Source organism: Callospermophilus lateralis, unplaced genomic scaffold (genome assembly GCF_048772815.1).
Source record: "Callospermophilus lateralis isolate mCalLat2 unplaced genomic scaffold, mCalLat2.hap1 Scaffold_1122, whole genome shotgun sequence".
Classification (NCBI taxonomy): domain Eukaryota; kingdom Metazoa; phylum Chordata; class Mammalia; order Rodentia; family Sciuridae; genus Callospermophilus; species Callospermophilus lateralis.
In genome coordinates, this window is record NW_027511483.1 from 120,516 (window position 1) to 136,503 (window position 15,988).

Genomic DNA, 15,988 nt, shown 5'->3' on the forward strand with positions numbered 1-15,988 from the left:
GAGCTGAGATCATTGCATAGCAGATGGAGCCATTAACTGATCACTTGAGCCTGGCTTTTAGTGTCACTCTGGGCAGACTGATTGTATGTGACTTCAGCAGAAATCAATGCCGACCATTGTTCTTAATGTATATATAGACATGGTCAACTCCCCGGGACCATAAAGAAGTGTGCTGTTATCTCGGGTAGCCCCTACCTCCATCTTTAATGATAAGAGCTATGGGAAACCACTTAGAAGGGGGCTCTATGCTGAGGTCTCAAGGAAAAGTTACAGCCTCAGATGGGGAACTTTGCACCTAAATAACCCATCTTTCTCTTCTCTGGGAAGTCATGGGTCCAGTCATAGCCGTTGTACAGAAAATCACCCCAGGGAAGATTTGACGCAAATAGTTATGCACTCATGGTCAAAGCCATCATTTGATCTTGGAGTTCTGGTCTCATCTGGTGATTGTTCTTTTTCTTCTCCCCAACTTAAGGTAGCTCTTCTTCATGCTTGGGTCACATGGCTGCCCCCAAGTGTCCAATAGCTGATTATTTAATTTGAACACAGGCTTTCAAGTCAATAAACCTAGGTTAAATGTCAGATCAGTTAGTAACTAAAAAGCTATGTGACTTTGATGAAGTTGCTAAATATTAATGATGAGGTGAGGGTAAATGGCGCCCCAGCCCAATATAGTCATTTTTACCGTCTCTCCCTGGAAGCTATGATGAAAATTGCAAGACTAGCTTCTTTGTTATTCCCCTATAGACTGACACTCAGGGACATATGGGCCCTCTCTTCTCTGCCCCTCCCCCCCGCACAATTGCCATTTTTACTCAGTTTTCTTATTTGCAAAACAGAAATAATAACTGCCTCATAGAGTTCCTATGTAGTTCACTGCTTAGCACATTGTACTCGCTCTTCAAGAGATGATAGCTCTTATCATGTGCCATTTTCTACACCTCACTAGATAGCTTTGTATGTGGAAAATTCTAAGAAACAATTGAACCTTTTGTTTTCAACAATTCAAATGCAGTTTCATCCCAACAAAGCAGCCCTGACAGCACCAGAGCAGAGAGGGAAGAACCTGCCCCAGGTTGATCAGTTCCACCATTAGAGGGCCCCGGACATGCTAGGGCAGCTAGAGATTCCTCATGAGACTGACAGGGGCTACCTCTGCAAGGAGGCTGTATCATCCATGGGGAAAACAAACACTGTTTTAAATCAGTGGGAACAAGCAGGACTATTTGCAAGAGGGGTTGAGAGAGGATTTCCAGATTTGAAATTCAAAAATATTTTCTATCACAAAAATTTCTCATGTTTGGTGGAACCCATTCTGCCCATGGGGTTATGTCATTGTGACCTTCCTGTCAGAAACTCCATAAAGAACAAGTACTTGGAGGGCAGAGCTATTTGAAAGTGTACCCTCTTATTGATCATTGCACAGTATTTGCCTGTTGAATGTCAGTTTGAGGCCACCACCTGCTCCACTCCCCACTTGCCTTCTCAGAGAGAAGGGTGCTCTTTACGAGCAAACCATTGTAAGACCTGAGCCTATTTCTTGATCTAAGAAAGAGGATATTCCTAATTCCAGCTCTCGACTCTTCCCTGCTTTCCTCTTTGATTCATTCTCCCCTCCAAGCAGGCATCATACAGGGACCTGCCCTAGTCACATGATCCAGGGAAGTGTCCATCATCTTCCTTAGCAGCTTCCTATCATTTGGGGACTAGGGAGGTACCAGTTCCCTTTATATCTAAGGTTCTCTGGGTCTTCAGATTGCAACACATAAGCTAGGGCATTCAGTGGTACTTGTTGATGGAGACTTTACCTTTGGGGTTGTTCCATAATTGTCTCTAGTAGAAAGATTTGTTACCCTTCATTATCTCTTGCCTTTTCTGGTTCAGTGTGGTCTCTGAATTTTAACACTGACACAGTGGTGGCTTGTTCTGCTCTGTAATTGTCAATTTGAGGCCACCTACCCTCACCTGATGAGCTTGAAGTCAAATGTGCTGTGGAAATGAGGGCATTTTTATTATATAATACCCCTAAGGTGCCTTAGGGAGCACCAGGGATTGCACACATTATTTCTGCAGCTAAATATGAATCTTCACACTGAATGGCAGCAAGCACAGACCCTATGAAGATTCCAATCCTTCCAGGTCAGGTTTGGCTACCAAATAACTTTATGTTGAGCTTCACACAAACAGCATCAGATTTTTTTTTTTTTTTTTTGGTTTTCAGAAATTTTCACATTTCTTAATTAGAGAATAAAGGATTGTGGATCTGTACTCTTTTCTTGGGTGTTGGTTTGGGAGAATAAGCAAAGCATGTACAAGAAAGAGATCAGGAATTGTGATTTCAGGATCTGAGGAGGGTTTGTAGGGCCCCAGATGCTAAACTCTTACAACTTCCTGACTAATCCTTTTCCCAAGAAACAAAGCCTTTCTTTTCACAGAGACACTTGTAAAAGCAAATAGGACTGAGAGAGGAGATATAAAAACAGATGTCACAGTTCTCAGCAAATGTTAATGGCAGAAGTCACCTAACATTTTGAGAAGAGCAACTGAAAGGGCTAAGGAACTGGATGCCTGGGTAGGATCCCCAAGAAGTTGCCGGAGGGCAATCCAGCCTGCAGAAACTTGAGGACCTGTTTTGCCGAGACCAGCTTCCATCATCTCAGGCTAGTTCTTTTTCAGGGGGATTACATGCTATCTCTGCAGCTGCAGAAGATTAGTGAGTTCAGTTTGAGGTCAGAAGTTGGTCTGGGAACTTTTTCTTTTGAGTCTCAGTAGCTTTCTCAGTTGGATGTAAGAATATACGGCTTAACTCATGGGCAGAAAATTCCTATCTGTAAACCTCGGATGCTCGGAGGCAGAAGCAAATGCTGGGTTGCTTGTCCCTCTTTAACTTGGTGAATTTGTGAAATCCATGTGTTCTCTTGAAAAACGTGGCTTTCACATCTGAAAATAGGGGATGCTAGTGCCTGAGAGTATTAATAATATAATATGCGGATAGCACCCAGCCCAGGACCCAGCACATGCTAACACAATCATGAGACTGAGCTTCCTTCTTTGTACTCTTAGTCTTGTGATTATGATGCCTACATCTATAACTATCTAAATTGATTTTCAGAATAATCTCATTCCACACCTGGCCTTCTCTAAAGCTGTTAATAAGATTAGAACATTTCAAGGCACAAACCAATGACAGAACACCCACTTTCAGATCTTGGGAACATAACGATTCTCTGTAGCCAGTGGATACTTGGGTGAGATGGTGGTATTTTAAAGAATATCCTAAAAGTAATCAGGTCTAGATGTACTTGATGCAATCAAAAGTTTCAACAATGACAACCATCACCCAATGTGCTGTCTTGTTATTGCCCCCTCTGGCTATGTATAATTTATATCCTTTGCTACCCCCCCTCTTTAACCTTAGAAATTCAGGCCAAAGAGTATGACGTTTAAAAATCAAATTTGTTCACTGAGAAGACCTAAATCCACAGTATTCCTCAAGGAGTGACTTGAAGTAGGGCATGCAGATGGTTTTGGATAAGTGTACTTTGCCCAGCCTGATAAGCTGAGACTCCTTGTGCTGTGTGAATACGCAGACACACACAACGCTCATCTTAAAATTTACAATGTAGTTTGCGAGGGTACAGGCTTTCACAAAACTCAGGACCCCACGTCCCTTGGAAAAAATGACATGAAAGTAATGACTTCTGTTCCCCACCACGCCTCAGCTTAGCCATGCTCCATATAAAGCCCAACCTCAGTGCCACCAGCTACAACCTTCTTTGTCCCAGCAACTACAAAGAAGCTGTAACTTATTGGAAACTTGCCTTGCTCATCACAAAAATTTGTCAAGAAAAAAATCCAAAGCACTTACCAATCTGTGAGGGCCCCGGGATGAGAAGGCCAGAGATAGGAGGAGGCTTTACTATTCACTGAGGCTGGCTGGCTGCTCTGCAGCAGAGGCTGCTGCTGCCCCGCTCCAGCTCCTCTTATCTAGGGACCAGCTGCTGTTGTTGCTATGGGGATGCTCTGCTTCTCAGGCTCCAGGGCAAGGGGGATGGAGAAGGAGAGAGGACTAACCTCGCCTTAGTGGGCACTGCTCTCAACAGAAATAACTGAATATTAGAAAAGTACAATGCACCAAATCCTGCGTTAGGTTTCCAGTGTGCAAACCAGAGAAATTCCGATGAATCAATTACATCCTTAAACCCCCCTAACAATCCAGCAATAGTTTTATATTTTCTTTTTTGCCTGATATTGCAAATATGGAAACTGAGGCACAGAGTGGTTAAGTGACCTTAACCTAACGTTGATACAGCAAATTTTAAATTGACCTTCAAACAATTTAAATTTCAGTTCAGCAGACTTTTGACCACTCCTACTGTATCTTAGAATAATATGATGATGAGTAAAGGAAAAGTAATAATAGCAATCGCTATTATTGTTGACATGGTGTTAATATTCCCATGCATCAGGTACTTTTTCAAACTCTTCACGTGTATCAACTCATTTAATACTCAAACAACCGTGTGAGATGAGAGGCTGTCATTCCCCATTATAATGATGAGGAAGCTGGAACTCAGAGTGATTAAATCATCTGCCCTAAGTCTCACCACTACTAAATGCTAGGTTTGGGGTTTGAACCTGGCAATTGGATGTTAAGTTCATGCTTTTAACCACTTTGCAACACTGATCACCAGTGCATTCCAAGTAGCACAACGGCAAAGAAGGCAACTCTTTGCTATGCAGGTTGGGACGGGGAAGCCAGGAAAAGTTGGCTCCTTCAAAGGAACTGAACCAAATGTTCCAGTATTAGGAATGCACATGTGGTATGCACCCTTTGGAGCCAAAGAGTGCCTAAACAAGGGTGCAGGGGAAGAAATCTTGCTATGAGCTATCTGTGCTGATTGGAGGAGCTGCAGTTCATAATCATTGCTCTGGGCATCTTTATGCAGTGAGGACAGTCCCAGAGATCAGGTAGGGATCAGCACTGACAGAAAGGAAGGGCTTCAGACCCCTGAGGGTAGCCCAGATACCACCCACTGATGCCCAAGAGACGTCTTTTCACAGATGACATCTGATCACTATCAAGCACATTGTTTCCTTCCTGGAGGTCACATGCAGTACAGGTCTTGGGCAGCCCCTTTCCCCTGCTTGTCTCTGGTAATGGGTGACGGATGCTTCCCTTCCACTGATGAGCCTGTAAATAACAGAACTGGAATCACAGTAAACTAGTTCGAGGTTGACTTGCAGGGTTAGGATTTCTTCAGAGGCCTTGGTAACAAGTTGGCAGGAAGTGGGCATCCTTGTCTGATTCACTTGGTTGCTTTCTTTTTGGAACCTTCTAGAAGGAAATGGAGGCTGTCCAAAGGCACTACTCCTGGTTAGGAAGAAAGGCCCAGGTTCTGTGGGACAGTGCCTAGATACAACCCTCTGTGCCCGGCTTCCTGCTTCATCTTGTCCAAAGCCTTTTGGCCACTGAGTGAGCAGCGTCTTCATTCAACCTCAGTGGAAAAGATATCCTTTCCTCCTGAATGCTTAACTTCTTTTTAAGTGTCACCTTTCTGAAATAATGGTAGAGCCACATACATGTAGTTGTAAAAAATAATAGCTGAAGAACATTCGTACTGTTCTCCCAATAGCAACAGCTTGAACACTATAGTACATTATGGAGACCTGAATAATGACAAGGAGACAGGCAGAAACAGAGGCTTTCCACCACCACAAGCCTCTCCCATCTTGCCCTTAAAGAGGCACCCCAGTCTCCTTCCTCCTCACCTTCTCTAGCACCACCGATTCCTTAACACTTTCCCACTACTTATCTGTTCTCCACTTCTTTAATGGTGTTATTTCAAAAAGGTTATAAAAATGGAATCATAGTGTGTAATCTTTTGTGTTTTTCTTTTTTCATCACTCAACTTTATTCCCTGGAGATTCATCCAGGTTGTTGCCTGCATCAAATGTGTGAGTGTGTGTGTGTGTGTGTGTGTGTGTGTGTGTGTGTGTGTGTCACAATTTTTTATATCTCTGGTTATATACAAAGTATATTCACACCAATTTGTGTCTTCATACATGTACTTTGGATAATAATGTCCATCACTTAAATGTGTTCCTTTTTTTTATTGCTGAGTAGTATTCTAGGGTACACACCAGTTTGCTCTATGTACCTGTTGAAGAACATCTGGATTATTCCTAATATTTTGCTGTTACAAATAAAGCTGCTATGAATATTTGTATAGGGGCTTTTGTATGAACAAAATTGTTCATTTCTCTGGTGTGGAAAACCAGAAGTGCCAGTTTTGGCCATTGCATGTTTAATTTTATGATGCCATTAAAGTAGTTGGACTATTTTTTAATCCCACCAGCAAAGTACGATTGCTTCAATTTTTCTGAATCTTCCCCAGCAATTTGTGTTGTCACTTTTTTTAGAGTCAGTCTTACAGGTATGCAGAAATATCTCATTGTAATTTTTATTTGTAGTTCCTCGATGCCTCATGAGACTTAACATCTTTTATGTGCTTATTTGTCACCTGTATGTTTTTATTTGTGTCTTTTACTTGCTTTCTAATTGTATTAATTTTTGTTGTTGAGTTTTCAAAGTTCTTTGTATATTCTGGATATTAATCCTTTGTCAGAAATGCAGATAGCAAATATTTACTCTTAATTTGTAGCTTGTCTTTTTAAACCTTTGAACAGTAAGTATCTTTCATAAAACAAAAGAAGTTTTTAATTTTTACAAAGTCTAATTTATCAAAGTAAATTAATTTGAAAGCATGCATTGTTGAGATAGTTCCTGAGGCTTTTTAAAGGAGGTGAACTATTTTATGGTATTTTAACTTGAGGATATTTTTAATTAGTTACTCATGACAATACATTGATCTTGACATATCATACATTTGAATCAAATGGGGTATAATTTCTCATTTTTCCAAGTGTACAGGGCCTGAGGATTTTAAGAAACCCTTTCGTTACTTCCCCCTTATTTCACCTTTGGAGAGACATGCACACTTCCCTCAAGTTCAGGTGGTTGCTGCTGTTAATTTTTTCAAGACCTTCTACATGCACTTTAATTGATTTTGTCCCTCCCCCTTCTAAGGCAGATGTAAACAGCAACTGAGATGGCAGATGGTCATGTAAATCTATACCTTGGAGAGTTCTAAATAATATCCGCATGTGTGCAGTGTTGAAGTCATAGACCCTGTGCCTACAGCGCTCGCAGGGTAAGTGCAAGGAGCCATTGTGTCTATGACATGATTTGTAGGTCCAAAGGCCCTCTGCTCTGTGCCTGAATTGGCTTCTGGCTTCTTTCCTGATGAATGCCTAATGGTAACTAGGGTTAAATGAATCTATTTTCATTTTAATCACAAATATCCCATCCTTATCAACAGACCCATCACAGTGATGAATATTTCCAGATTATTTAGACAATAATCTATAAAATGTCCCTTGAAAGATTTGCCTTTCATGTCAATCTGGAAGTTTCTGTGTTGATGGGTGACAGGACTCTGACTGGACAGGGATTTGTGAGGTGGAGGAATGAGGCTGAATATTTTTAGGCATTTTGTCCAGAATTTTTGCTGGATTTTCTTGAATGTCTCCATCAGCCTCTCATAGAGGGAATTAGCTGTTTTACATCAATATCTTGAAAATAAGTGTCCACGTCTTTTCTTTGGGCAGTTTTGAATGTATTTTAACTCTTGATAATGGGAGGCTATTTGAGTTAAGCTAAAAGAAAATATAATATTATTGCTATTTCATTGAAATAAATATATGGAAAACTTTCTCTGTTTGATATCAATTATGTTATACTTAATTAGTACCCATTAAAATAAGAGAAAAGGTGAATACTTTTCCTTGATAATTTCAAAGGCAATTTGCATGGAAATTATTGTAGATTCACATATAGTTGTAAATGATAATACAGAGAGAGAGAGATATCCCCTATATATTGTGATTAATAGTGGCATTTTGTAAGGGAGACTATCACACTGTCTCCATCAGGTAAGTTGGACCAATATTAAAATCCTATCTTACTCAGATTTTCTCCTGTGTTAAGTTCTATACAATTTTATCTTCTGAGCAAGTTCATGTTATTTACCCTCACAGTTTAGGTGCTGAATATTTCCAACACCACAAGAATCCCTCCTGCTATTCTTTACAGCCAGGGTCCCTCCCTTTACCCTCCCAACTTCCAAGACATTGCTGGCAACCACTAATTTGTTCTCCATTTCTATAATTTCATCATTTTAAGGATGTTATACAAACGAAATCATATAGCATACAATCATTGGTATTTGTTATTTTTTTTCACTCAGTATTATTCTGTGAAAATTTATTGAAGGTTTTGCAGATATTATCAGTAGCTCATTCATTATTTTGGTTGAGAAATATCCATGTTATTAATGTACCACAATTTGTCCATCCAGTCAAATGTTGAAGGGTATTTGGAGTGACTCAAGTTTCACTTATTTCAAACAAAGATGCTAGGAACATTTGTGTACATGTTTTTGTGTGAATGTAGTTTTAATACCTCTGGGATTAATGCCCAAGAGTGCAATTTCTGGCCCACAGGGTATTGCATGTTTGATTTTATAAGTGTTTTCTGGAATAGGACCATTTTTCATCCCTACCAGTAATATGTGGGTGAGCTGGTCTCTTTGCATCCTCACCAGCATTTGGTGTTCTCATTATTTTTTATTTCACTTATTTTGATTGGTGTGAGGTAATTTATTGCTGAGTTCTTTTTTTTTCATTTTTATTCTTTTTTAAACTGCACTAATATTCTTTTTTATTTGTTCTGTTTATATATATATATATATATATATATATATATATATATATATATATATGACAGTAAAGTGTATTTTGACATATTATACATATATGGAGTACAGCTTCCCATTCTTGTGGCTGTACCTGATGTGGAGTTACAGTGGTTGTGTATTCATATATGAACATAGGAAAGTTATGTCCAATTCATTCTACTGACATTCCTATTCCCATCCCTTCTCCCCTCCCTTCAATCCCCTTCGTCTAATCCACTTAATTTGCATTTCTTTGATGGCTAATGATATTGAACATGTTTTCATGTACTTATTTCCATCTTAACTTCTTCAGAAAAATATTTATTCATGACATTTGTTTATTTTCTATAACATCTTGTCTAGATGAGAGGTTTTCCTTTTACATAATTAAAAAATTGTCAAAGTTTTCCATATTTAGTTGAGTGATTACTATGTGCCAGACATAGTTTTAAGCACCTAAGTAAGTACAGGACTTTCAAAAAAATCTTTATAACAACCCTACCTGGAGAGATTGTAATTATCACCTTCTTTGGGGGGTAAATTAAGGCACAAAGAGGCTAAGCACATACCTAAGAAGCTGTAGAAACAAGATGTAATTCCAGTCTGGCTCCAGCATCTGTGCCCTAAGTCACTGACCAGATTGTAATTTGAAAGCTGCTTGAAAGAGAATGGAGATTCAGTTCAGAGGAAGTCACTTTCAACAAGGTCTAAGAGGACATTTAGCAAAAAACTTAACTTGTTATGATTACTGTTGCCTCTACTTTGTTGTTGGATTTTACCAACATGTGGGCTTCTCTGCCAAGCCCTGAAACATATACCATAAGTCAGAAAAAGCAGTAGCTAATTTTTGGCCTCAAATAATTGAAAAGGAGTGTTTTTATTCAATTGTTGTTTACTGAAGATTAACTTGGTGTTAGGGAATTAATATTAACAAGCTGTGGTGCCCATTTTTTTAGAGCTCATAATCTGGGGGAAGTTGATGCATAAAATTATCAAAAGGGGCATTCAGTTCTCTAGCAGAAATATGATCAAATGTTGCTTTGGTTTTTTTTTTTTTTTGTTATTGTTTTTTAGTTTTCTACTGGGTATTGAACCCAAAGGTACTTTACCACTGAGCTACGTCCCTAGCCCCTTTTATTTTTTAATTTGCTAGGAACATTTCAAGACAGGGTCTTACTGAATTGTCCAAGGCCTCACTAAATTGCAGAGGCTAGACATAAAACCACAATCCTCCTGCCTCAGCCTCCTAAATTGCTGGGATTATAGGCTTGCATCACCATACTTGGCTGATCAAGTGTTTTTAAAAGCACAAAGCAAGAAGCAAGAATTTATTTCTGGAGATATTTGCAAGAGTGGTTGATATAAGGAGGACTTTTCATGAAAGAAAAGAAAAGATAATCAAGGGTGAGAAGTAGTATGATATCTGTTCATCATCCATATATCTATACACTCATCTACTGAACCATATGAAATAATGTACAGGTAGTATTTGATACTGCAGATTCAATGGTGTATAAAATACACTACCATCACAATCTCAAAGTCCTTTGCATGACAAGTGGCAGGAGAACATGGCAAAGTCTAGTCAACTTTTGAAAGTTGGAAGAAGATAGCAACTACTTACCTGCCCTATTGAGACAAAAAAGTTCCAGTCTTTCAGAGGGGCAATGCCATATGGTTTCAAGAACCACCAAATTTTAAATAAACCTTTGAATTATTTCTGATATTTGGTCTCCATCATAGCTTCTCCTCTGGGATGTGAGAAAATCTCCTTTATGTATGGGCTGGTCCCTACTTTCTTGGGTCAGTTGCTGACTTGAATATCTCTAAGGATGCACCACTTTCCCAACAAGACCTATTGCTGGAGGTTTGGATGACTGGGCATCTGATCTGCAAGATGTAACCATTTTCCACTCCCCACTCCAATTTTATTTTAATCTCACCCCTTTGCCTTGATTTTTCTTTAATTTCCTGTAGCTGATTCAGTTCCGGGCCTTGTTCCACCAAAGGTACCTCCTTTCCCTCTAGACTCCAGCTGCTGGTCTCTATCGCCTTGTCTGATTCAATGGAGATCCAGAGACATAAGGTCCTTAAGAATATTCTGACCAAAGGGACCAAAGTCATACTGACCTTGTGACTGTTCTGATTGAAAGGGCCACAAGCACACTCTGATCTAATTACCTTTTATGAAGTTCTCACTCCAATCTCCTAACTACATTCTGGTTAATTCTCATCAGATCTCCACAAAGTGTGTCCTCTCGTGTTATAGCATTAGTGTGAAATCTGATTTTCAGCGACCTGGGTCACTGGTCCATGCTGCATAGCTACTAAGAGATGGAGGTGACTTGAAGCCAGGACTGTCTTCTCCAGTGTTTCCCTTAATCTCACTCTGGAATGAGTGTGACCCTTTCCCCAGCTGTCCCTGCAAGGGGGTGGGGTGGTCTTCTCGTGCTTCATGCTCTTCTCCTCTCTGGCATTAATGAAACGGATCTGACCCATCATTTGCTCCTTCAAAAAAACCAATCTGATTTTTTTTTGAGTAACATGTTCTCAAAGCTGGACATCTGGTGATCTCTACTCAGCAGAACAGCGAGGGAGCCACCTGGCTTATATTCGGTTACTAATCCAGAGCTTTACCGGAATATTAATTCTATCACAGCTTCTCTGACACTCAGTTAAGTGAGTGCTCTGAAGATGAAGAACATCCTGGAAATAGGTTGACTAATGCAACTGGAAGTCATTAAGAGGCATTCCTGGACACTCTGGTCACCGCTTACCTCTCACAGCACACGAGAATGAATAGGCCTGGAGAGAACCAATCTGCTGCCTTCTTTCCTCGCTTGCTTCTATCCAGAGAAGCTATTATAATTTTCCAAACCTGAGAATTGCCTGGATTCTGAGCACTCTCCACTAGAGAGGCAGCATCATAAAGGAACCAAGCCTTTTCCCCACCGTGTCGCCAAGGCCTGTCCAACGTTGCTGTGAGCATTCATATAAGACTGCCTTGTTGGAGGGAGCCAACGAGGGAATTGATATCAGCTACCAGATGGTGATAGCAGCAGACACAGCACACTGTTTATGGGGTCTTCTGAACACAGAGGGAGCAAGTACATATATTTTCCCAGAGGGCACATAAAATTTTAAGGTATGTGCAGTGTTGTTTAAAGCTTTTGTTGCTCAGAGAGAATTGTTTAGATATGCAGGGTTATCATGTTTCAATTGTGCTACAAAATATTAATAAGTAAGTTTATTAACTCTCTAGGAGCATAAGGAAAAGTGTTGACTAAGGTTTTTACGATGTGGAAAAAAATCTTTCAAAGTTTTAGGACTGTGCCTCTTTGGTTTCAACTGTATGAAAAATGACACACAATTTAGGAATATGTGAAAGCAAATTTTAAACCCAGCATGTATTTAAAATAGTGGCTATAACTTCTGCACTTGATTTCAAGAAAATCACATGCCTCATATTACTGTACGCATAAAGCCCAGTAGGAAACTCTCTTGCCTTTTGCCAATGAAAAGGCCAGCTATCCAGTTTCTGGCAAGGGTCTCTCTGCAGAGCTTTGGCCTTCTCCTCCCATCTGTCCCATATACCCTGGTTGGACAGTGACAGCTCTAGAATGTCTATCTAGAAGGGGCCCAGGGGGTGCACTCTGGTTGGGAGGAGAGATCAGAGGAGGAAGCTCCAGGCTGTATTTAGAAAGCACATTATTTTTTTTTGTTCATTTGGGTTTGGATTGGTGGTGCAGACTAAGTCAATCAGACCTTAGCTTTGCCAGTGCTTCCAGAGAGACTTTTCTTACATTTCCATCACCATCTGGGAAAATGAAATGAGACCAGTTGCCCTGAAGTCAATTTTTGAACCTGTATAGCAAGAATATCACCCTATCTTACCTCTCCAGCCTGGACCTGGTTGTCCATTATTTCCTAAACAATTTCATCCTTGTTTTTTCCTACATATTCTTTATTCCCCCCCCCCAGAGACACAGGTTAAGTTTATTTCCAAAAGCAGAGACACATTCATGGAAGAATATGAACTATCTCAAGAGTGAGAAGCTTTGGGGGTAAAGCAAGGAATACATATTCAAGGGAGAAGCCAACATCTCCAGATTGAGAGATAGCCTCCATGTGCATGCATCATGTGTTTTTCATGCATATACCATAGTGAGAAAGAAAGTGCAAGATCTGAAATCATAGAGAACTGAGCTGAAATCCTATCTTCTCTATTTGCACTCTGGGTGACCACAGATGATTTTTATCTCTGAGAGCTTGTTTCCACCTAGAGATGGCAGGGGATGAAAATACTTGTGGTAGAAAGTTGTGATGAATGTTAAGTAAGATAATACATCAAAGTATCCAATACAGGGCTTGGCTCATGGCACACACCTAATAAATACTCATTTTCCTCACTTCTTTTACATCATGTTTTTTTCTTACCTTTCCATTAATGATAATGTCAAGTTTAATTTAGTCAAATATAAATCTCCTGGACAAACTTAGACAAACTCTAGATTTACACACTCACAGAATTTTGAAAATCATGTGTTAGAACATCTGGTAAAAGGGTATATAGCTCCATGACCATTCAAAGTATACACAAAGGAAAAGGCAGATATTTCTGCTACCAGTCAGGATATACAAATGACAAGATTCTAACAATGAAAGTGTTATGTAGGAGTTCAGGGAAACCAAGATGGTGGATGCAGGGAAACAGTCATGTCCCACTTCATAATAAGTCCCTGTTCACAATAAGTTACCATGACAACTCCTTCCACTGAGGATTTATCACCATGACAATTCCTGCCACAGGTTTGATATTTTTAAATGACCAGTGTGGGTCAAGTGTGCAATATTCTAATTAGATTTTCTGAAGTAACCAATGGGGAAAATTGGGCAATATTCTAATCAAGTATCCTAAGGTAACCAGTGGGAGAAAATGGGGTAAGGCCTTCAACCAGGACTGTGTAGCAAAGATAACACCTCATAGCTCATCACAAAGAACACCAATTTCCAGACATCTGGGCCTTGAGTTCCTCTGTCTTGCTAGGCCTACTCTGCTCTATTCAACAGAGTGCTACTTCCACCTTCACCTTCAAAATATCTGTACTTTGCATGTTACTTATGTGTGTGTTGCTCAATTTTTTGTTTGGGACATGAGGGAACTCAACCCCATCTGTATATCCTGAAGATAACAAGAGGAGACAAGATAAGACACAAAAACTCATAGTGTTTTAAACGATCACAATGCAAGGGAATAGACAATGCAAGGGAATAATAATAGATAATGCAAGGGAATCTGAGAATAAGCTGTTAGAGAAAGTAACTCATCCTAGGAGGAAGGGGACTATGGCTGCCTTCACCAATGGTAGAGAGAGCAGAGAAGGAAGAATTCAGGATAGAGAAAAAAAGAGGAAGAAAAGAGAAAAGAAAAGAAGTCATAATGAGCTAAAGTGATGAATTAGAATCCTGAAGAGCCTTTGTCAGAGAGATTCTCCACGTGCTCTCTCTCACTTTCCCAAATGTAACAGAGTAGGTGACATGCTACAGGGAAAGGGAGGAGATCTGGAACAAGTCAGATATTTTCCCTGAGACTTGTGGAACCTACTCCGAGTTAAAGATTGCATTCAAGGCAGGAGAGCTAACAGGAAACACTTGAGGCAGACCTTCACTGAGAATAAGGCAACCACCATTGAATGTTGGGGACAAGCAAGAAAATCAAGAGAAATCACTCCAGAGTGTGTGATTAGTAATTGAAATTACTAATGTATGGATCCTAAATTTTTCTGAAGGGATTGCCCTTATCCCACCATGAAAATATTTGAAGCTAGTAATGAAGTGAATCTAATCAAAGCTAAGACAAAACCAGTTTAACTTCAAATTTGATTGATTCATATAACCCCCCTTGAAGGTGCCCTTTAACAGAATTAATGTGCCCTTTTCTGGGGGTAAAATGAGGTTAACTATGGTTCCTTATTTTTTGTCAACTTTTGCTCTGTGAGCAAAATATATGACAAGAACAGTCTTAAGGAGGAAAAGTTAATTTGGTGCTCTAGTTTCAGAGGTCTCAGTCAACAGACAGCCCACTCCATTCCTTGGGACTCAAGGTGAAGCAGAACAACTCAGGGGAGAGAAAAGAGAGACACTGCACTACTCAGAGGAACAAAATATATACCCCAAAGGCACGCCTCCCCCAAATGACCCACTTCTACCAGCCATACCCTACCTGTCTACAGTTACCACCCAGTTAATCCCTATCAGAGGATTAATGCACTGGTGAGGTTAAAACTCTCATAACCCAATCATGTCACCTCTAAATTTTCTTGCATTGTTTCACACATAACCTTTTAGGGGACATCTCATCTCTAAACCATAACATTTATATTTATGGAATATGTACCTCCTCTTGTTAATATCTTTTGTCCATTTTTGTGTTTTTCTCCTCCTTTATTATTGATTCATATTAGTTTTTAAAAATATCTATTTGGATTTTGATATATGCCAAACCTATGTATAGCAAACATCATCTATAATTTTATGAGGGTTGTCTGTTTATGTTGTCTTTTGTTGAATAGAAGTTAAATGTGAATTACTTTAATATATGGCTTGTCCAATATGTATTCTGTTTAGGAAATGTTTTCATATCAAGGCTGTTAGCATATTTTTAAAATATTATATTTGGATCATTTGAATTCAGTGCTGGCAACATAGCCAAGATTTTCATCAGAATTTTTTTTTTTGAAAGAGGACATTAATTCTGATGAAATCTATGTCAAAACTATAGGGGCAAAATCTAAATTAAGCCTTTATAAATGACTCCCAGAAATGATAGGACTTTCAATAGGAGTTGATAGTGTGCACAAAGAAGAGAGGAAGAGAGGAAATCAAATAGTCACCATGGTAACTGTTGGGTTCATAGATGCACCACTGTACTTTATTAGCTAAACAGAAAGCCATAGCTGCAATGCTGCTATTGTGGCAGCATCAACATCATATTGAAAAGTTTATTATTCTCAGAAAATAGAGGCTTGCTAAAACTTGATATATTACTCACCAGTAATGTCACAGAACACAGTGGTAACCAACATAACCCTTTAGCAATCTGCATACTTGCACACAGGTAGCAGGAAGCATATGATCTGTTAATGAGTAGCTTAAGGTGAACCATCTATGCTAACCAGAAACTGAGTTAC